Source organism: Gobio gobio (assembly GCF_949357685.1).
Source record: "Gobio gobio genome assembly, chromosome: 14".
NCBI classification, from domain to species: Eukaryota; Metazoa; Chordata; class Actinopteri; order Cypriniformes; family Gobionidae; genus Gobio; species Gobio gobio.
In genome coordinates, this window is record NC_137107.1 from 22,620,756 (window position 1) to 22,645,008 (window position 24,253).

Here is a 24,253-nt window from a genome sequence, read left to right on the forward strand (position 1 = left end):
CTGCCATTATTACACTTATTTTTCCATTACATGTTGCCCCAAGAACACATTAACATGCAAATTAAATACAATGTATAGATACATTGTATATAATGGGAAAACACGCTTATGGCCATTTTACACACATATTGCATAAAGCAAAATGATTTATCAAATCATTCTGTTATATTTCATAACAGTTGAGAATCATCTTTATAAAAAAAATTCATGCCTTTTTTTATTTATTTTTTAAATTGTGTCCTATACAGAGGACATAGCATAACATATATTAATAAAATATAATTTTTCAAAAATGTAATTGTTCAATTTTTTGCTTATGCTCTAAACAATGTAGTGGCACGAAAAAATACTAAATTCTCTCTTTTGAATTACGCATTGCATTGTGTTCCAGGAGCTATTAAATAAAATCCGTAAACTTAAAGGGTTAGTTCCCTTTAAAATGAAAATTAGCCCATGATTTACTCACCCTCAAGCCATCCTAGGTGTACAGGGAGTGCAGAATTATTAGGCACGTTTATTTTCTGATCATATTTTTTTTCCAGGCACATTTGACCAATTCCAAACCACAGTAATCCTAATAACTACTATTGATTTAGTATTTAATAATGTATAAGTGATATATAATTGTTCATGAAGGCTGGAAATGAAAATCACCTTATATTCAGGTGTGCAGAATTATTAGGCATGTTTTCTTTTAGAGATAAATTGAGCCAAAAAAGAGATTTAACTCAGACTGAAAAGTCAAAAAGTATTAAATGCCCATGAGAAGGATGCAATACTAATGCAATACTAGACATTGCAGTTAAGGCGTGACCATTGGACAGTGAAATGCTCGTTGGGTCAGCAGGGTCAGACAAAAACATGTGGTGAAGAAAAGACACCTGTTAACTGCAAAAGAATTAAGAATTAAGGTGAAGAATTAAGGGTGAAACCATCAGGAACCCTTTAGTCTCCAGCGCCACCATTTTCCAGAGCTGCAACCTACCGGGAGTCTCCAGAAGTGCAAGGTGTCAGGATCTCAGAGACTTCAGTTAGGTAAAGAATCCTAAAAAATGACCCCCACTAAATAAGAATCATAAGCTGAAGTGTTGTAAAATACATGAAGAAGGTTTTTTTATAGGCTTTATGGACAGATAGGTTGAGAATGACTCTTGAAGGACCAGCACCACATCCTCTAGTACCACTGCTTGAAGAATTCATCTTCCAGAATCTGGCAGTACGTTTTGGGAGTTCATTTTTAGTCCATCTCTGCAAAACGGACTTCAGGATGGACTAAAATGAACTCCCAAAACGTACTGCCAGATTCTGGAAGATGAATTCTTCAAACAGTGATGCTAGAGGATGTGGTGCTGGTCCTTCAAGAGTCATTCTCAACCTATAAAACCTATAAAGCCTATAAAAAAGCAGGCTTCATGTATTTTACAACACTTCAGCTTGTGATTCTTATCTAGTGGGGGTCATTTTTTAGGATTCTTTACCTAACTGAAGTCTCTGAGATCCTGACACCTTGCACTTCTGGAGACTCCAGGTAGGTTGCAGCTTTGGAAAATGGTGGCGCTGGAGACTAAAGGGTTCCTGATGGTTTCACCCTTAATTCTTCACCTTAATTCTTAATTCTTTTGCAGTTAACAGGTGTCTTTTCTTCACCACATGTTTTTGTCTGACCCTGCTGACCCAACGAGCATTTCACTGTCCAATGGTCATGCCTTAACTGCAATGTCTAGTATTGCATTAGTATTGCATCCTTCTCATGGGCATTTAATAATTTTTGACTTTTCAGTCTGAGTTAAATCTCTTTTTTGGCTCAATTTATCTGTAAAAGAAAACATGCCTAATAATTCTGCACACCTGAATATAAGGTGATTTTCATTTCCAGCCTTCATGAACAATTATATATCACTTATACATTATTAAATACTAAATTAATAGTAGTTATTAGGATTACTGTGGTTTGGAATTGGTCAAATGTGCCTGGAAAAAAAATATGATCAGAAAATCAACGTGCCTAATAATTCTGCACTCCCTGTATATGACATTCTTCCTTCAGACGAACACAGTCAGAGTTATATTAATAAATATCCTGATGCTTCCAAGCTTTATAATGGCAGTGACGGGGAGTTTGAAGCTCAAAAAAGTGCATCCATCCATCATAAACATACTCCACACGTTAATAAAGATTAATAAAGGCCTTCTGAAGAGAATCGATGTGTAAGATAAATATCCATTTTTAAAAAAGCTTTTACTAAACAAATATCTAGCTTGATATTTTACTTCTTACACAAACCCATCGATTTGCTGTGTGGAGCACTTTTATGATGGATGGATGCACTTTTTTGAGCTTCAAACTCAATGGACCCCATCACTGTCTGCCATTATAAAGCTTAGAAGCTTGGATATTTATTAATATAACAAATATGGATTGTATTTGTCTAAAAGAAGAAAGTCATATAGACCTAGGATGGCTTGAGGGGGAGTAAATCATGGGTGGGTAATTTTAATTGGAAAGTGAACTAATCCTTTAACAGAATTTGTCCTAGCGGATAATTACCAGTAGCACATAGTAGCCTCCTTTTTTTCTTTTCTTTTTCAACAGATTTTTTTCCCCCATACAGTGTTATTTTAAATAACTAATGTATATATGTATTTGATATACATCTGTTTTCTCAGAGACTCAAAGAGGGAGTGTCGAAAATCCGCACAGCTCGAGAAGCAGCGCAAGAGTGCTCGTGTCCTCCAGGTTTGTTCTTCTGCATGTGCCTGACGTGCTTTTAGTTCTTTTAATCTTTCTTTCTCTAAAACTACTGAGCGTCTTCACTCCATTTTTACTTCTAAATCTGAACTATGCCTTAAAATGGGTCAGTAAATGATGCAGCAGGCGACTTGCTAGCATGTTGGTAAGAATGTTCACCTCAATAGGTCTTATAAATCTGTCTTCAGTTGTACTTTATTTGAAAGGATTGTTTAAATCGCGCTCTTGGAATGATGGAACCACCGTTGCATCTCACCATTGCAATCTGCATTGTTAAAATTTCGAACGTACGTAAGTTTAATCGCTGCTTTAAAGTAAAATGGTGCCAAAGTTATATGAACTTAAGTACTGATAAAGAAAGTCAAGTTCAAACTTTGAAAACTCATATAATTGAGATGGAGTAGCAGAGATTCTTGTGACAGGTTAAATGGATGGACACAGAGATGTTGTAATGATGAAAACTATTTTTTACAGCGTGGATAAGTGACAGTGTTCTGACATGTCAGCGTGACCACAGGCAGAACCACAGCTTATATACTTCATGCTGAATTAAATAACTCACATGTGGAAGTTATAAAAATGAGAATGGCGCTCCTCTGTCCACAGAGGCCGGTGGATGCCACAGATTTATTGTGTAAGCTCAGCTACGAGACATTAAAATTCATTGCCAGCTATCGGCGCAAAGTAGGGGATGGACAGAGGATACTTAACCTTGCATGCATTTGTTGCTCTGTTCTCATGTTTTAGTCCATGGGAATTTGACTGTTGCCTGAAAGAAAATGACAGGTTTACTCCAGCACTGTTAAAGAGACGTACCCTCCCAGGGCATAGTGGAATTATGCATGGGGAAATTTACTAGCCTATGAAGATTTCATGGTAGCGGTGCTTACCAAAAGAGGGCCTCCCACATACCCTCTGATGTTGTTGCTAAAATGTGGGTATAATTTAACTTTTAGCCCTGTCCCATAGGACACTACAGTTTCAATTAAGATCAACTCAACTTTAAAGCTCTTTTATCTTTTTTCTCTGTATTCTTTTCCAAGGACTGGTTTCATATCTATTCATATAACCTTATCGTGCACACGGTTCTCTCTCCATGCTCAAAACTTTGCCATGAGCAAAGAGCATATTAGAAATTCAGTTGGTAGAGTTTTGTTTCTTATATCATCATCCTGAGGTATTTTAGCTAGAAATGAAATCCAGTCTTTTTTATCCTGATCGAAATATCAAAGAGCACAAAAGCCTTAAGAATAGCAGGAAGAACAGGAAAGACGTCAAAAGTCATCTTGTAAGATCAGTGAACATTGATAACTTAAAAAAAGGACATTCATCTCATCTTCAACTGTCTGTAAGACATTTGTTTGTGGAAAGTTACTTTTAAAAGTAATGCGTTACAATATTGCTGTACTCCCTAAAAAGTAACCAATTGCGGTACTTTTGTGTTACTTTTCCTCACCTAGGCTGGGCTTGCAAATGCACTCCTGTACAATAGAGGGCGCAGCTCAAACAATCATTTCAAACAAATGCAAGAGAAGAAAGTTAAACACTCTTTCTTCAACAATAAAAACAAAAAAATGAAGCATAAATGTGATGTTTAACTGAAGTCATTTTTGCTTATTCGTATGATTGAAGTCAGCATAAAAGACATTAGTTAATAAAGTGAGATTAAATACATCAAGTATATATCTCTATTATTGAACATATTTAACTATAGCAGGTTTGCATAATATTCTTAGTTTGCATTTCAGTGTTTTTTTTTTCATATGGAGGAATACTGAATCTGTTTTTGTGCAAGTGAGATGAGTAAATGCCCACATAGAACAACAATAACCATAATTTTTACACGTCGGCACTTACTACTGATTTCACTCAACATGGGGACAGGAGAGCTGTCAGTCAATACATGGGAAAACAAAGTAACGTCTTACTTATTTGAAAAAGTAGTAAAAGTAATGTGTTACTACTAGTTACCTGAAAAGTAATGTGAGTTATGTAGTCTGTTACTTGTAATGCGTTACCCCCAGCGCTGCCCAAGGCAGACATTTTGAGAAAAAAATTATGTTTTAAGGTAAATTTGTTTTACTGACTTTGTCAGCATGGTTATTGCATATAATTTTATCTTTGGAGGAACCATCTCTCCATGATAAGTTTTGTAACCCCTTCAGTACTATTCGACCCACTCCGATCAGGATTCAAACTGGCATTTGAAGGGCAGCCTCTAGCATTCTGTGATGTTCTTTTAAGTGGTGTTTGGTAAGGTAACCATCACTATCACACTAGTGATAAACCCAAGAGATGTTCTATTACTTTTCTGAGCAATCAAATGTATGATTTACACCTGGAGAATGATGTAATTAGACAAACAAATCCATATTCACACACTGAAGGAGCTGCAACTAGGGACCAGAATATTATAGTGGGCACTTTTTAACGTGGGCCAGTAAGCAATGTCCTATCAACCGCGTATCAACATGCCATTACCCACTCGGATCACCTTAGCAACTCCATAGCAACGTTCTGAAACCATCCAGAACACCTGCAAGTTGAGGTAGTCAGCTTTGTACAGACAAACACCACTCAATTTTTATTCAGTGTAAATGTAAAATATCGGTTACATGTACAAATCTAGTTTGTCCTTTACAGTGATATGTTTTTAATTGACATTATGTAATGTACATCTTATATAGTGAAGTCAATTCTATTAAATCAAATTCAGCCCATTTTTATGATGCTCATGGGAGCTTTTATTGGCTCACAAACTACAGATGATGGCATTTGTTTAGCATGTTATTAAGGTCTATAGTTTACAGGCCCGCTACTAGTATAACAGACATTTAAGCATGTTATTTACTGTGATAAATAATGCCCATATAATCTTAGTGAAAGTGGTAAACAGATTTGGCTTGCTGTCTGCTATAGAGGGGCTCGGAGAGGATGTTATATCCGAGCTCCAATTCCCCCGTTATAACAGACAAAATGTACAAAAAGGAGGAGCAGGGGAGGTGGAGGGATGCTTCAGGAACTAACAACGGGAAGAGGTAAACTGCTGGTTTTATACATTGGTATTAATTGGAAGATTAGATGGGCGTACTCCTCCCGAAATTACGTTTAATAACGTAACATATTATTTTCTTTAGTTGAATGCTATTTGTTATTGTATCAAACATGCATTGACTTCACTTTGGATAATGCTATTGAAGTGCCCAGGAAGTAAGACTTGTTTCTTATAGGTTTTTACACTGAATAGACCTTTTGTCTTTCTCACTTATGTTGCACTTCCTGTCTCCAATTAAAGACTCAGGTGCTTTTGGTGAATCGAATTGTTTTCTTGAGCTGAATGCTAAAACCTGAGTCATCCATCTATGCAATTTGCTGTTCCTTCCTTTGCCTTTAAGGGGCTTCCTTTCATGGCAAACATCAGAAAAAACACTTGAACTATAGACACAAAAGGACTTAATACCTGTGGACGATAATGAGCTCAACAAAGCAATTAATTGACTCAGGCCTTGTCAAAGCTGAATCCACTCAGACTTTGGCTTCCTCTGAACCTGAAATGACGACACACTGGTCGCTCAGAGCTCGAGATGAATGAGATATTGAAACAACTAGCCGCTCAGACACTTCCCAGTGACATTTGAATTTATTTTCAAGATTGACCAGTAATCCACAAAGTAGCCTATAAGAGAAAAAAATCTGTATGGTTTTTAGCAATGTGTAAACATTTTAACAATAAATTATAATGTCTTCTAGATTTAAAGTTTGGTATAGGAATCGGTTTTCTTTACTATATCTACTGGGGGTGGGAATCTTTTGGTACGTCACAAATTGATTCTTGAGGTAACGAGTCTCGATTTTGAATCTAATTTCTATTCAATGCATAGGTTTGATTGTAGTTTACTGTTTTGTGTTTCTATTCCTATTTGACTGTAGACATTTGAATTAGGTTTGAAGAATTAAATGTAAACCTTGATATTTTTTTTTCTTCACCATTCTTCACCGTCAACCCAATATTATAAAACAAATATCATTTAAGCTGACTGCAATCACATATGCCTGGCTGTCTTCTGTAATAAAGCAAGCCAGCCCTGAGAAAAATACTACTCAGTACATAAATAAAATTCTTTGATACTAAAATAATTTTTTTTGCAAATATGAAAATAAATAGGACAAATACAATAGCAAAAAAAATATATATATAACATGTTTATTTAACATATTTAACATTCAACATATTTAACAGTGTGCAAATCTTAGTGGCATCTAGTGGTGAGGTGGTGAATTGCAACCGCCCACTGCTCACCCCTACCTTTCGAAGCACATTGAGAAGCTACAGGGGCCGACACAGGACAAAGATGTCGTCTGAGAGAGCAGAGAATAGCTGGTGCTCTGTAGAGTATTTTGTCCATTTAGGGCTACTGTAGAAACATGGAGGCGCAAAATGGTGACTTCACTGTGTAAAGGGACCCGCGGTGTATGGCGACAGAAATGGCTCATTCTAAGGTAATAAAAACATAACGGTTCATAATGTAAGTTCTTTATACACCACTAAAAACATAGTTATGTATATTATATTGCGTTTCTGTCAATAGATCCTCATAAATACTACACACTGCACCTTTAAAAAGTTCTACAGAAATGGAATAATCAAATGTAAAAATAAGACAGTATAGTCTTAACCTTACTGAATTATAAACTGAGTCTTCACTGTTAAATCTAAATTGATTAATTATAAAGATACAAACGTGATCTAGTCAAAAGCAGTGAGTGATTTTCAGTTTTTCCCCCCTTTTTATTGATTAGGCTGCTGTCCTTTTAAGAACAAATGCACAGATCTAATATAATGTTACACATCCGATTTGTTCCCAACTGTTTATGTTCGTGTAGAACATGACATAGACTGTGTTTATGTGAATACTTCACACAAAGTGCATTTTGACATAATCGTGTATGTATTTGGCCATTCAAGCGCAATAAGCTGCGAAAGACAATTGAATTCAGGATCGCATGCATCTCAGAGGGTGTTTAGAAGTTTAGAATTTCGGTTTTTGAAATTTGTGAATCGATACGAATCGGCAAAAGATAGAATTGTGATTCATATGTGAATTGATTCTTCCGCCACCCCTAATATCTACTAAAATGCACGTTTTTATGAGTTTCAAAACACTTCTCTTTTGGTTTAACATGAATTTCTGTGGTCAACATCTGAAAGCATTCATTCAACGTATTCAACATTCATTTTGTTCAGATTTCCTGTAAGCGTTTTTTGGCCTTGTTGTATTTATTACTTTTTTTGTCCTATTGTGTTGTTAAGGATGAAAAATCATAATTTTAAAGTGCCGTACTCTACATATTGTGGCCACATCACCAGAATACAGATGTTTGCATGCATTGTCTCTATTGATACCACATTCATAGCTGAGTCGAATATTACATCTGCGTTTGTTTCACAAGTAATCCTGCAGCTATACTGCCCAGTGCTCTGAAAACCACTGTTATTGTCGCTACAGACAAACGCATTATTTTAAAGCCAAAATCCAAGCATGACTGTGAAAAGCTACAGTAGGAAAGATCTGAATGTTTCACATAACTCCGTGACCGTATACCCCAAACCTCAGGGCAATGTAGATCCTAACCCGTCACGGATCCAGACACCTAGTCTCTTCTCCCAGGTTGGGAGGTTGTTCTGGAAACAGCGCGACGTGCTTGGATAAACGTGCCTCTTAAGAATGTAATCCGCCCTTGTTTTATTGGCCTACCCATTGAGACGGCTGTAAGCTTTAATGCTTCCTCCAAAAGCTGTCTAGGGCTGTTAGGGTTTCGCTGTGGGTGAGATGGAGGGGTACAGATTATCTGTTGGCCTCTGTGTTGGTTTTGAACTTTTTCATGTCTGATCTACGTTAAGCTTTCCCCTCTGTGTGTAAGTGTAGTCATATGCTATACCTTCACGTTGATTTAACTAGGCATGAAGCGAGGTAACGTGAAAATCTAGCCCTTTCTGTGCACCCTGGGCGCTTATGCGTTTCTTCACACCGTGTTAGAAGGTTACTTTGCTGAGAAAAGGAGGAGATGCACTGGAAAATTACTAAATATTTATCTCCGGAACCGACTTCAGCAATTGAATCGCCAGCATTGCTTTGTCATTAAGACTACTCCAAAATAATAATTCAGATATTTTGCTATTTCACCCCAAAATGAAAATTCTGTCATCATTTGCTCACACCCATGTGGTTCCGAAAACGTTCTTTCTTCTGCGGAGCATAAAAAAGGAGATATTTTGAAAAATGTCTTGTTTTTTTTGTTTTTTTGTCCATACAATGGAAATCAATAGTAACCAAATAGTTTGGTTACCACATTCTTCAAAATATATTCTTTAATGTTCCACAGAAGAAAGTAAGTCATACATAAATGATGAAATAATTGTAATTTTGGGGTGAACTATTCTACGAGCACATGTGTGGCACAAACTTTTCGTATTACTTTTAACTTACATGAATCTATGGCTGCTTGGTTTTGTGAAATAGGTAGTCAGAATGCATCTCCATCAGGATCTAGCTAAATAAATACAAAATAAAGGCAATAGCGTTATGGGTTCTGTACTCTCGGCTTATTAAAAGCATCTGTCTGTAGTTTGTGGGAGGGCATTTTGCCATACTCTCAACATCACTGTAAAAACTCCCTCCCTGTTTGGCTGCAATATTTCCCAATTTCATTTGAATGAAATGTGAGGCCATGTACCCACTGAAAATAGAGAGGAGATATGGAAGCAATTATGGAATGTTAGGTCTGATTATAAGAAAAAATAGGTGATTTGTTGATCATATGGAAGACTTGCTTTTTCTCTCCCTCTCATCTCACACCTCACAAGGTTTTATACATTTGGAGAACATTTATACCTCATTGCTCAATCCTAGATGATTTTAAAGATCTCCAATTACGGTAAAATAAAACCAGGGTGCTTTTGTAACTATTTGATAACTGCCATGAAAGCACATTGTATGTTTTTCGTCTTTGTCAAAAGTAATCAACGTTATCTTTTCTCTTTAATCGCAAAGATGATGTCGATTTAGAAATGATAAGAGCGCCGTGGTCTCTCTGTGGTGCAGTCCTGAATTTCATGCCTGTGAAGACCTCTTTTTTGTGTGTGGTTAAGAGTTGTTTTTACTCATCAGATCTTGGCTCAGCTGTTTGTTTGTTTCGGTCTGCACCGAAGAGTTGGCAGGGCTGTTGCTGCTTTAATTTGTTTCCTAATTTGTTAAACAAGTGTTAAAATGCTCATTAAGCACTTGCAGTTGGCAGAACAGAGCCAATTCTCAGGCTCTCTGAAATGTAAGTAAGCCAGTAAGTCAGTGTTCTCATAACAGCTTACTGGATGCTGTCATCATTCATCTTCATGTCAATCCAATAATTTTGAATCTGAGTTGTGAGTTGTGAGAGTGAAAAAGAGTAGTCAGAGATTCTTTAAACAAATGACTCTTATGAACCGGTTCTTTTAGTGAATCAACCTATTCACAAAATAAATTACTGTTTTGAGCTGGTTCTTTAAAAATAAATACACTGTAAAAATATATTGTTGGTTTAACTTAAAGTAAGTTACCTGGTTGCTTTTAAAATGTTGAGTTCATTGAAATAAAACTTAATACAACAAAGGAGATTGGTTTAATAAATGGAAAAAATTATGTTATCTGAATCGCATTGATTATCTAAGTTGATTTGACGAAAGATAAAAAGTTGTGATAAAAATTGACATTTTTTTCAGTGTAGAAAAATTATTCATTTTAATTCTGAAACACTGCCATGTATATTTCACAGCATTAGCAGAGAGATAATTTCTTTCATATGTTAGGAAACTGGACAATGAAATTATTCTGAATCAAATGGAATCAAACCAAAGCTTGTGAATTTGTATTGAAAGAAGGACACAGAGTGACTTTACCTTTATTTACTCTAGTCTCTCCACTGAACCATTCTTTATTATCTCATTCACATATCCCATTTCCTCCCAGTCATTCTTGCTCTTTCAGTGGGGTCCCGTCACCGGTTTAGTCGCACATGCCGCACATCATGCTGTCTGTTTGCATAATTGTGTGTACTAAAGCAGCCTGGTGCTTGTCCTAGCGTCGTCAGGTCTAATCTTAATTGCAAATCTCCCAAATGCCTCCAGCGAGCCAGAGAATTTATTTTCTCCCTCTGTTGTATCTCCATCTGTGTGGCAGCGTGCCACGTCTTTTCACATTTTAAACTTCTCCCCTAACTGTACTTTTGGGTTGCATGGTCCACGGCAGAAACTTGGAGCTGTGGAGCCTTGTTTCCTAGACTGGGATTTTGAACAGGGTTGCACTTTTTTTCAGTACCATGGGGAGATCTTGCCATTTTCCTGCAATGTTTTTTACTGTCAAGCTGTGAGGTTTGTTTTGCATCGTTTTCACCTCAGGCTTTTCTGGAAACTGGTCTTGAGTGATTAAAAAAAGAAAAAAGAATCCCTAACCGCTTTCCGATCGGACTATTTAGTTTAGATGTTGCTTAATTTAATGTAAAACCATGGAAAGACTGTAATGGTTCCTCATCATTCCCAGTCATTACTCACTTTACCAATCAAATTACAAACTTTTTTTTTTTTACGGTTTATGAGCAATAGTACTAGCCTTAGCAAGGTGCTATGGTTCTCTGCAGCAAACATCTAAGGGGTTGCAAGAAAATGATAAAAAATGTAAAATAGGGGGGCCTTTACATGACAATGATTCAATGGGTTTCGCGTACAGGTGACAATGTTGTCAAAATGGGGGATTTACACTGCTCTCCCAGTTTAAAAATGGGAGGTTGTCCCCAGAAGCTGCTGCTGTTCCCTGTCTTGGCTTTTCATGGAGCTCATGAAAAGGATGGGGAATTTAGAACAGAGCCATATCGCCAACTGTAACTTTTGCAAAATATGCCAATAAAAGGTTGACTAAAAGTTTGTCTTTGGTGTTTTTGACTTCAGTGGAACTGACTGAAATGTAAGTTTTTATAGTTTACATGGCGATGATAACGGTATCGTTTTCAAAAACTTGCGAAAACTTTGACGTTTTCAGAAGTTTACGTTTTCAGACCCCCAAAACGCATAACGTTTTGTGTAAATTACCTTTTAGTTATATAAAAATAATTAACTCTTTCCCAGCCTGCATTTTTTTTAAAAAGTTGCAAGCCACCGCCAGCACTTTTGATCATTTTCACAAAATGTTCTTGGCCACCAGAATTTCCTGGCCCCCACAAAATTTTGTTGTATGAATATCTGAACAGACACTCTGCTTTAAAAAAAAAAAAAACTTTTATTAAAGCTTTATTTTTAGCTTAATGCATTCTTTTTCTATCAACACTTGAATGTGGGTAAGTTTAATAAAAAGCAACATTTTGAACAAAAAGCTGAGAAAAACTAGCCTAGAAATCTAGACGCACCCTAGCGGCAGCAAATCTAATTTGCAGCCAGGGTAGTCTAGCAACTCTCCGTTGGCGTGCAAGCTGGAAAAAACCAAACTCTGGTCAGGCCAATCACATCGCGTATAGAGTCGGTGGGCGGGCTTAACGTAATGACAGAGTTGTGGCGGTTCCATGTGCGTGCTACTTGTAAACAAAGAAGTTGGCGAACAGCGGTCTTTCGAATCGGCTTTGGCCACGACTCTGGAAGACTTGGAGTTCAGCTTTTCTTTGAGGAAAGAACAAAGGACGGCACTGAAGTCATTCTTAAGAAAGGAAGATGTGTTCGGAGTTTTGCTGACCGGATACGGCGAAAGTTTAATCTATCAACTAGCTCCGCTTCACCTTCTTCGTTACTCTGGTTGGTTGTAGCCCTATCCTATTGCGTGCAGAGGGAATTTGAAAGACAATCGTTTATCCTGCCCCTCGGATTGAGCCCTGCCAATGGTGACTTCCCAGACCCAACATCTTGATGTGGGTCTGGCTTGTCAGGCTAGAGAAAAACACATTTTTGTCAATTACTATGTCCGGATGTGATTCCGAACGAGGATCAAAATACAGATGGACTAGATCGAGTCCATCAACACCCCCAAAGCTTCACAGTCCTACAGCTCGACCTGGATCGATATTTCATTCATGTTTCGATGTATAAGCTGTTTAATGTAGATTTTCCCATTATTTTACATGTGCATATGATTACATATGCTATCACTTGTTTCTGCTTCTTCTTCGCATGTGTTTTGATCAGGAGATTCTGTACTCTTTCAGAAGATGCCCCCCCCCCCACCGTATAACAGTGAAAACACAGAAAGACGTAAATTTCCCTCAATGGCAGTGAAATATTTTTTTACTTGACTAAAATGATAAAAAATATAAATCAAGATGTAAAATTAGTATTCCTTTGATTAATTTCCCCTCAACAACCTAATTTATTAAACAACAAACAGTTCTTGACATTTCTGTAAACGCAAACATAACTAAGGTTAATTAATTTGGTACATTGACAATCCCAGTGTCTGTTAATAAAACATTTATTAAATCAGCTTTGTAATAAATACAACACAAATACAGCGGGGGGCCTTTGAGTCAAAAAGGTTAGAAAAGCTGCTGTAGTTTGAGTGAAATAGGCAGCTTCATAACAGTACATGTGGACCTCCATGACTCTCCATGCGCACTCAGTTCTGTAGATGCGCTGCTCTGATTCATTCTGGGATGTCTGATAAACAAGCATCAGCGAGGACTGGTCTTAGTGCAGCTGCATTCAGTTATCTGAAAAGAAAGAATTCAAATCCGTGTGAAGACTATTTTGGAGACTAAGTCAGAGTTGCGTGCAGTTGGATTTGGTGATGGTAATCTCCTAATTATGTGTGTTATTGTAGCCTGTTTTGATTGACTGAACGATAAGATGTCTTCCTCCTTCAACCAGACTCTATTGAAGAGCAATTCAACAGATGTCATTTATATCTTTTTTTCTTCTCTGGAGGAAAAACACACTCCATATTTTATAAGTGTACTGTGCTGACCGGTTGAAATGTAGGATTTATTCTCCCAGGATAAACAGACTCTTGTTGGGAAAGTTTTTACTGTATTTTCTATTAAGCGTATACAGCTTGTTTATATGTGTGTTTTGGCTCTGACAGGCCGGGTTTGTGTTTGTGTGTTTTGAGTCTGAGTGAATGTGTAGGCCTCTAGCACTTGTTGGTGGGGGTTGTATACTGAACGTCTGGCAACCCTCTGATAGTCTAAGTCAGACTTTGTCTGCTGCTAGTGAGCTTCAGCTGTGTCAAATAAACATGATTCTGCTTTGGACTGCAACTTTTGATTACACAGTTTTTTTAACAGTAGATTTCAAACATTTTATTAGACAAATAATTACCAGGGATGCATTTATTTGATCAAAAATACAGTCAAAACAGTAATATTGTGAATTATTATTACAATTTAAAGTAACTGTTTTCTATTTTAACATATTTTAAAAATGCAATTTATTTCTGTGGTGGTAAAGCTGAATTTTCCTTATCATTACTCCAGTCTTCAGTGTCACATGATCTTTCAGAAATCATTATAATATGCTGATTTACTGTTTAATAGACATTTCTTATTATTAGCAATGTTAAAAATAGTTGTGCTGCTTAATATTTTTGTGGAAACTGATCATTTTTATCAGGATTCTTTGATGAATAAAAAGTTTGGTAACACTTTATTTTAGGGTCCAATTTTCACTATTAACCAGTTGCTTATTAGCATGCATATTACTAGAATAATGGGTGTTTATTAGTATTATAAAGCACATTGTAATCCCTTATTCTGCATAACCATATTCTACATCCCTTAATCCTACCCAATACCTAAACTTAACAACTACCTTACTAACTATTAATAAGCAGTAATTTGGAGATCATTGAGGAGTTTATTAATAGTTAGTTAATATATAGTGAGAATTGGACCCTATCTAAAGTGCGACCGAAAGTTCAAAAGAACAGCAATTGATTTGAAATATAATTTTTTGACCAATGTAATACGCCCTTGCTAAATAAAAGAAATATAAGCATACAAACAAACAAACAAAAATAATAGTGACCTCAAACTTTTGAATGATAGTGTATGTTAGAATAAATGCCTTCATAAGGTTTCATCATTAGTTTAATTTGAAACAAAGCCTTGTAGGCTACAATTTACACTTAAACTCATTTTTACTCCAATATTCAATTAAGTATTGTTTTAGAATGCATATTTCCTAGGAAAGGATGAATTTGAAACACTCATCATCCTCATGAAGAAAGAAAAAGATGCAGTTCATTGATTAAATACATTTACTGGGTGTCTAGAAAAATGTATATATTACCTATTTTAGTAAAACTTGGCATTGATTTATTTATTTATATCCACACTTAGGCTATATGAGAGACACAAATATTGTGCATTCAGTTTGATCTCTTGGTATCGATTGTGTTTAAAGATTCACATGCAGAATGTGCTTGTTAAGGGTTTCTCCTCATATTAGTGTTCTACATGTGCATTTTTGTGTCTATAATAGACATCTTAGTGACTCACATCACAGACTTTCATATCCCTCTCATCCTTCACAGAGTAAAACAAACTTCCGGATGTCCCCCTAGTGTTCATGCTGTGGTGAGAATGTTAGTATGTAGAGAACACAGTTGGGTCTGTCCCCCGCCTATTTAGAAAATGTAAGTGCTGGTCAATGTTTTACTCTGTTTGTTTGTTATTCTATAGTGGAACAACAAGACAAATTATGGAAAATTAAATGAGCCGGAATAAAAACGCTCTATTTGTTTTTCACTTTCTTGCACGTCTTTTGTCGAACGTTAAAAATGTTGATTCTGGTTTACCAAGGAACATCCCGTGCTTGAGAGGTCATTGAAGTGTTAGGCTGGATTAGAGGTTTGCCCAAACAATGTGAGTCTGGTTTTGTGATATGGCCTGGAATGAGCACTTTAAGTGAGTGATGGAAATCAACAGATTAAGTATAACAATGTGAAGGGAGTAACGTTTACTACAACGTGTTAAACCAGGATGGCTCGTGTTAGTGAGACCTTCGACTGTTATCTAGGCCGACGACTCCCCTGTCAGCTTGGACACAGTCCACACAAAGTCAATTAAAGGTCAGACCACAACTAAAACATGTGATGTCATCTAAACAACATGCATCAGTGGGGTGCAATTACATTCTTTCTGCTCTCAAAATAGACTTTATTTTATTTTATTAAATTGTTATATGATAAATTAAGTCATTAGATTAAATTATATTATCCAGGTCTTATAAATAATAATTATTTTAACAATATTAAAAGTTTTGCAACCTAAAACCACCAGATGATAAAGATATAAAATGATGACAAAACATTTGGAGAGTATGTGATATGACAAAAAGCATTTACTGTATGTTGGTTAAAGAATAATGCTTTTTAAATATCTACAATGAGCGTAACATACACATTTTTATCAGTCTGTAAATAAATATTACAAATAGTCTTGGTCTACTGCTTTTCTTTGCTCAGCAGGCTCGGATATCATGCTGCTTATTGACGGGCCAGAGAGGAATGGTTATGAAAATACAGTGTTGTTTTCATCTTTGTGTGCCCCGTTTTCGTTGAACCTTCAGGTATTTCTGCTTTGCACAGTTTGACATCAATTCTTGCCATTCACTCAGTAGCACATCTGTTCCTGTCAGCACACACACAATCACTCATTACACACCAGACCATCTAGAATAGATAGTGACTCATCTTCAACTATACACACAAACTGTCTGTTTACAGTTAATCCACTGCCCAGGAAATGATTCCTGCTGAATCTTCTTTCACTTTTGATTATTCTGTTTCCTCCACTTAGTAATACAGCGCATCTGTCTCAGTTTGGCTTGGATTTCTATTAATGTTGATCCAAGACCGGGAGCATTTAATTTAGCCATCTGCTGATGTGATTATAGTGATTCCAGTGAATCTTCATTGAGTTTACTGAGCCTTGTTTTATATCACTACTGTGGATGCTTAAGTTCAGTTAACCGTATCTGATCTGCATCACTTATATCATGGAACTCTAGAAGTTCATGACATTGAACAGTTATAAAATTAAGCAATAACACACAAGAAAGAGTGCCATTAGTAGTAGTAGTAGTATATAATAATAATAATAATAATATTAATAATAATACATGTTTTATTTAAAATTAAAGTTTCGATTATATTGAATTATTACTAACTGGACAATATTTACTTTATATATTTTTCAATATAATCGAAACTGTATTTCAAATCAAATCTAAATAAATAAAAAATATATATTTTTTTATTTAATTCAAAAGTTATTTATTTATTACCACCTTCCTAATATTGTGTTGGTCACCCCTTTGCTGCCAAAACAGTCCTGGATTTGGAGGCCAAGTCAACACCTCAAACTCGTTGTGCTCCTCAAACGATTCCTGAACCATTTTTGCTTTGTGGCAGGGCGCATTATCCTGCTGAAAGAGGCCACAGCCACCAGGGAATACCGTTTCCATGAAAGGGTGTACATGTCTGCAACAGTGCTTAGGCTTGTGGTACGTGTCAAAGTAACATCCACATGGATGACAGGACCCAAGGTTTCCCAGCAGGACATTGTCCAAAGCATCACACTGCCTCCACCGGCTTGCCTTCTTCCCATAGTGCATCCTGGTGCCATGTGTTCCCCAGGTAAGCGACGCACACGCACCCGGCCATTCGCGTGATGTAAAAGAAAATGTGATTCATCAGACCAGGCCACCTTCTTCCATTGCCCTGTGGTCCAGTTCTGATGCTCAAGTGCCCACTGTTGGCGCTTTCGGCGGTGGACAGGGGTCAGCATGGGCACCCTGACTGGTCTGCGGCTATGCAGCCCCATATGCAACAAACTGCGATGCACTGTGTATTCTGACACCTTTCTATGAGAACCAGCATTAACTTCTTGAGCAATTTGAGCTACAGTAGCTCATCTGTTTGATCGGACCACACAGGCCAGCCTTCGCTCCCCACGTGCATCAATGAGCCTTGGCCGCCCATGACCCTGTCGCCGGTTCACCACTGTTCCTTCCTTGGACCACTTTTGATAGATACTGACCACTGCAGACCGTGAACACCCCACAAGAGCTGCAGTTTTGGAGATGCTCTGACCCAGTCGTCTAGCCATCACAATTTGGCCTTTGTCAAAAAATCTCAAATCCTTACGCTTGCAAATGTTTCCTGCTTCTAACACATCAACTTTGAGGACAAAATGTTCACTTGCTGCCTAATATATCCCACCCACTAACAGGTGCTGTGATGAAGAGATAATCAGTGTTATTCACTTCACCATCATAATGTTATGCCTGATCGGCATCAGCTATATACTGTATATACAGTGGCAAAAAAAAGTATGTGAACCGCTCGCAGAATCTATGAAAATGTGAATAATTCTAACTAAATTAAAGAAATCATACAAAATGCATGTTATTTTTTATGTAGTACTGTCCTGAATAAGATATGTTACATAAAAATGTTTTTACATATAGTCCACAAGACAAAAAAAATAGCTGAATTTATTAAAATAACCCCATTCAAAAGTTTATGAACCATAAATTCTCAATACTTTGTGTTGTTCCCTGGATGATCCACGGCTGTTTTTTTGTTTTGGGATGGTTGTTCATGAGTCCCTTGTTTGTCCTGAGCAGTTAAACTGCCCAATGTTCCTTCAGGTCCTGCACATTCTACAGTTTTACAGCATCTTTTTCATATTTGTACCCTCTCCAGCAGGGACTGTATGAGTTTGAGATCCATCTTTTCACACTGAGGACAATTGAGGGACTACTAAAAAAGGTTGAAACATTCACTGATGCTCCAGAAGGAAACACAATGCATTAAGAGCTGGGGGTGAAAACTTTTGAGCAGGATGAAGATGTCCAAATGTTTCTTATTTTGTTTAAATATATATATATATATTTTTTTTTTCATTTAGTACTGCTTTTCAGAAATTGAGTACAATTTACCTTGATCTTCAAATTCAATAAGTTTTCACCCCCAGCTCTTAATGCATCGTGTTTCCTTCTGAAAAATTATAATTTTAATTTAATATTTTGGTCCGTTTGTCATTACATAAAGTTAAAAAGCTAAAGTTCAGCCAAATGTTTAATGGTTGTGGGGATGCTATCTATCCCAGAATCTCGGGCCATACACATTTTGAAATAGATGATTTATTAATGATTATTTTAGTTACTTTGCAAAGTATGTAAAAACATTAATATGGCAAGTACAACAAGCTTAACAGCCTGAAAAATGTTGAAGATCCCTGGTTCAGACGTAAGAGATTTCAAGGATGCATGTCCTCAGTGTTTGCTTGGTGCATGAGAACCGAGCGAAGCCCCATAAGCGTTGCTCCGCTGTCTTTATTATGATTACTTCTTGTTTTTAAGAGCCTGTTAAGGTGGCCGACCTCTGTGAAATGTTTGAAGGCTTGTATTAACTATTAATCTAAACAGATACTTAGCACCCGGCTTTCCCAGCGCCTCAAAGATCACGGGCAGTGCAGGTGTACACCAGTAGCACAACACTTCTGATGAAATATGGTCCCGACTTCAGACCTGTGTTTCTCATTACCACGCATCGAGATTCAAGCTTTCTGGAGTGGCGTCTTCCCTCCTTCGCTTCTAATGGAAAGAGTGTGAGATCTGGGCACAGCAGAGATACAAGAGGAAACTCAGGAGACAGACAGGGCTTCTGGCCTACATATGTTCTTGTCGTTACTCCGTTCAGTTAATGAGGACAGACTGGGACAGGTAGTAAAAGTAAACCCAGTAGAACCGAATCCTTCCTGTGCATTTATTGTTGGATATTTAACATCAGATGCAGCTGGACACGCTCCGTTCGCAGCTCTGGCCCACCTTTGAAGGTCAGGTCAGGGATATTGACACTCACTGATCCGTTGTCAGTGTGTTTCTTTTTACAATAAACACCTGCCCTGAACCCCACACAAGATGGACTGACATCACTTGAATGTTTTAAAGGCTTCCGTCTTTAAGATGTCATTCAGCTCAAACTCTCTGAGCTTTTTAACTTTTTAAGCCTGCTTCACATTGTTTAAGTTATTTGACATATTTATAGACTTTTGAGTAAAGGCCATATTTAAAGTTTGAGAAATTTGACCAGGGCACATTTAAAGTATCCAAAAAAGTGGGCATTACACACCAGAACGAGTCCAAGAAACAGTTGATACCAGATTGGACAACTAGTCCAGTCCAGTTCTGTTCAGAAAGCTGTTGTGAGTCCTGAAAACGAATGGGTGTGATTTCGGTTACAGAATGTGTTTGTCACTCTGAACAAATAACTGAATTGTGTGTGAATATAACCATATTGAGGACTAAAATACAGGACTAACAACCATATTAAACTGCTGTGGGAACGTGGCCTTTTATTTTGTTTCTGATTCTTTTTGGCATATTTAATTTAGATACCCATTGCTTTTGTATGAACTCTTAACTTCTACGTAAAAATATTACTATCAAAAATATATAAACACATGACTGTTCAAAAGTTCGGGGTCAGTAAGATTATTATAAGAAATTAATTATTTTATTCAGCAAGGGGTGTATTAAATTGATCAAAAGTGACAGTAAAGACATTTATAATGTAACAAAAGATTTCTAAAAAAAATTCTAAACTTTCTATTCATCTAAGAATAGAATCCTGAAAACAATACAAAGATTTTAGCAGAACAACTGTTTTCAATATTGAAAATGATAAGAAATGTTTCTTGAGCAGCAAATCAGCATATTAGAATGATTTCTGAAAGATCATGTGACAGAAAATTGGAGTAATGATGCTGAAAAGTCAGCTTTGCGTCATAGGAATAAATTACATTTAAAAAAAAACGGTTGTGGGCAAAAGTGATGTCTGGAGTGGATATTTGTTTTTAATGACCCTACAAGATTGGATAAACCATCAAAACACTAAACTTTATTAAGGTATTTATCTGACAAAATTACTTGGCAAACTACGGCTACATGTTTTAAAAAGCATAGAAAGACAACAAGCTCACAGGAAAAAGCATACATTGACTAAATCCTATAGAAACTGTCTGTGTTCTTAGGACTGCACATGCGCATGAGCACTGTACATGTGCATTAGCTTGGTCCAGCCTGAAAAATTCAGTTTTTTGTCATGATTCGAGCATTTGGAAACAACATTTATGAGACAGTTCACAGTTGTCAATGGGGATTTCAAATATGAAATTTAATTGTAAGCAAATTGGCAAACAGTTTTGGAACTTGATGTTTCCCATTTCAAAGAGACAGGAACTGTACTTGCATGCCCGAGAGGCGTTTCAAAGATGGCCACAGAGTGAAATGACTTGTCTTAAAGGGACTTTGCTAGAACATCAGCTATTAATATTTTGTTAGTTAGCTCTTGTTTTTGCAAGTGTTCATAATTTCTTGAATAACAGCCTTGACAAAAATGATGTCCGCACAATTTGGTGCATGTTTCATTGCGTTATCGCAAATAAAACAATTGACTCAAAGCACAACTTTTAACAAATGTTTTATAATATTTGAATAAAGGGTAAGGATGTGAAGGGTAAGCATGTTTGGCCACTACAGTATTCAAATAGAAAAAAAACGTTATTTCAAATAATAATATAGTATTTGGTACAAATAATATAGTATTTGAATGGTATGTTTTTAAAATAAAGTGTGTTATTAAAATATTCCCTGAGTAAAAGTCATGATTTGATTCCGTTTCTGATCAGATTCAGTGGGTTCATTCAGTCAAAGTTTAACAATTTGTAACTACTGAGTCTTTTTGAGTGATTCATGATAAGGACTGACTCTTACCAGTCATTTGGTAATGAATCAGACTACACTGGTGGCACTTTCTTATTGCATGCAGCCAACGAAGACAATTCGATATTAGAAAGACATTTTTTCAGTATGCTTCATTGCACATCTAAACAGAAACTTACTGTGTGTTTCGTAAGTCATTGCAACATAGAGAAAAAAGAAAAGAAAAGAAAAAACGTCAATGGAAAGTGGTTTTCTGGAGTTTTTGCATGTGTCTGCTTTAGGTTTCATTGTAAAGTTTTTGATTCCAGTAAAAGAGCAAAAGCGGCTGTAAGCTGAGTCCAGAAATGCACGATGGCTTGAAGACGGAGTGTAGAAGAGAAGAATTGTCACCCTATGAGTGATGGCTTAGATGAGTGGTCTGGTTACGCCACCCCGCTGATAGAGGCCGGTCCGGTGTCAGCACCCCTGATGTGAGGAGTACGTCAAACTGATGTGGAAAAGGACCTTGTATTTGTGATGGGACAGCCCAGACTTATGAAACATGGCTGCAGACAGTACACTTAAATTAGCTTTGAATACGCAGGAGTCAAACACCGCCGCCATACCTCAACTACACGCTGGTAACACCTACGCAATCTTTCATTTGGGTGAATGTGACTAACTCCTCCTGTGCATCACATTCAAAAGCAGTGACAGCTCTGCGAAAGCACTCGCATGTTTCAGTCTCAGTTTTTGAGGTTTAACAGACTTTCACATCATAATACTGACAGTTAGTGGCAGTGATTGCTGGTTTGGTTGGAGTTTGAGTGACTGCTCTGCAGCTGATCCTTTGTCAGTCCAAATCTGCTTTTTGTGCATATCCAATTGGAATCTAATCATATTTAGTAAGTGTGAACGGCAAAAAATCATATTAAAAAACTTGATTTTTACAAATCCGTTTTGAGCTACAGTCATATGTGGTTTGAAATCCTATTCCTAAATCGCATTTCTGGGAATCCGTTAGACAGCTCTGATTGGATTTCACATGGTTATTGCGAAAATGGAAATGTGCTGAAAGTCACTACAGACACAAGTTTGTGTTGTTGAGCCGGTCGAACAGAAAATGACAATACAATGGAGAAATGTTTGGTGATTTTTATAGATGCTATTGGCCTTAGGATGGTCTCCTCTCCTCATACACCTCACATGCCTAGCATGATTTACTCAAGTAGGACATGTTCCTAGATCAACATTTTTTATATAAATTAATCATATTTTAGCATTAGAGTTAAGGGCTTGAGCAACTTTCTTACTGACCATCATTTCCCTGTGATTTTAACAGTATGTTAAAGGTTAGAGCTATTTTTCATTGATATGAATTAGGGGTGGGCCGTTGACAATTCAGTTAGTGAGATTGACTATTGTTTTTTGTTTTTTTTTACATTAATATCTTTAATGAATGTTTTAAAGGGAATACGTTTAGAAACACAATTTTTCATAGAGAGACAGTCTGCTGATAGTCCAACTGCTGTTAAATTTAAACTGGGGCCTGCAAGGTGAAGCATTTCATGAGTGGGAAAATTTTTTATTTAAAAACAAATCTTTGAATTTCTGATTATTCTGTTACAGCCCTGGTAAGAGATGAAAACAAATCTGCATGCAGTTTTGTACAGAAAAATGTATAAATACAATGTAAAAAATACAACTTTCCAACTCAATAGCTCGAACAAACATTTTTTTAGTAGCAATCAGTTTATTATTTTGCTTGTACTGAATACGAATACTCTAAACATGTTGGTAATAAAAGTTGTTTTATTTACCTTACAGAGATACTCAAGTGTTGGTTCGAAACCTTTCTAAATGTTGTCCCAACTTTCTAAACTGAGTCATATGAACAAACAATTTACGTTGAACAATGTTATGCAAGTTCCCAGCATGCATTGCAGCTTGAAATAATTATGTGGTAACTATTTTCTTTTGTACATGAAAATGTATAGGTGTCTTTATATTTAAGAAGGGAGTCCTTTGCAACAGGATTATCTGATTTAAGGGTCCTTGGCATAATAAAGTTTGAAACTCTCTAAGTGAGACTGTCAGCACCCTAAAACCCTCTACAGAAAGTTTTGTCTCTAATTTCATCCCCTTTAAAGCACCGCCGCTACAACCATCAAAGGACCACTTTTGTAAAAAAAATCCACTGCCTTCAACAATCAATTTCAAGATAATTACTGTCAGACTTCAAATCGTCCCTCAAATGTTCCTGTTATTATGCATAATCCATAGGTCACCATTTTTTTGTAAGGGCTATGCTAGCTCAGTCCAATCAACAGTTAGTTATTTAAGGCATATTTTTTTGGTGAATATAGGTCAGATACCCTGGAGCTGCACTTAGCGTCTATGGGCCTGTTTACACCTGGTCACTTCATGCGTTTTTGCTCATTTGATAGCAATCTGTATTGTTAAATCTCTTCCATTTACACTTAATGATTCAAAGAGAGTGCTGCTAAATGCTTTGGTTCAATTGGGCATGCTGGAATTCTCTGTGTTCTCCAGGCTGCAGAAAGGCTGGTGTCAGAGGGTTCAGTGCCCTGATCTGATAAATGTATCTCTCCAAAACTAATATAAATCCGATCTTCAATTGATTGTGTGTTGAGGCTTCAGGATACAAATTTCATTTGTGGCAGTTTGACCTGAAAAAAACCCCAATTATACAGGACTTCCTGAAAGTCACCATGAAATAAACATTGACAAGTATTTCTCTTCTCTTCTCTTTTTTCTCTTTTCTT

The 24,253-nt window shown here is 36.7% G+C and overlaps 1 protein-coding gene across 3 annotated transcripts in view; it reads left to right on the top strand.

The window, feature by feature from the left end:
• The window catches only part of col23a1b (collagen type XXIII alpha 1 chain b), a 102,209-nt gene that overhangs the window by 1,190 nt on the left and 76,766 nt on the right, over window positions 1-24,253 (top strand). For all 3 annotated transcript variants that reach the window (XM_079835571.1, XM_079835572.1, XM_079835570.1), the window contains exon 2: window positions 2,668-2,737. The gene's annotated coding sequence lies outside the window, so the exon portion shown is untranslated. The remainder of the gene's footprint in view (window positions 1-2,667; window positions 2,738-24,253) is intronic.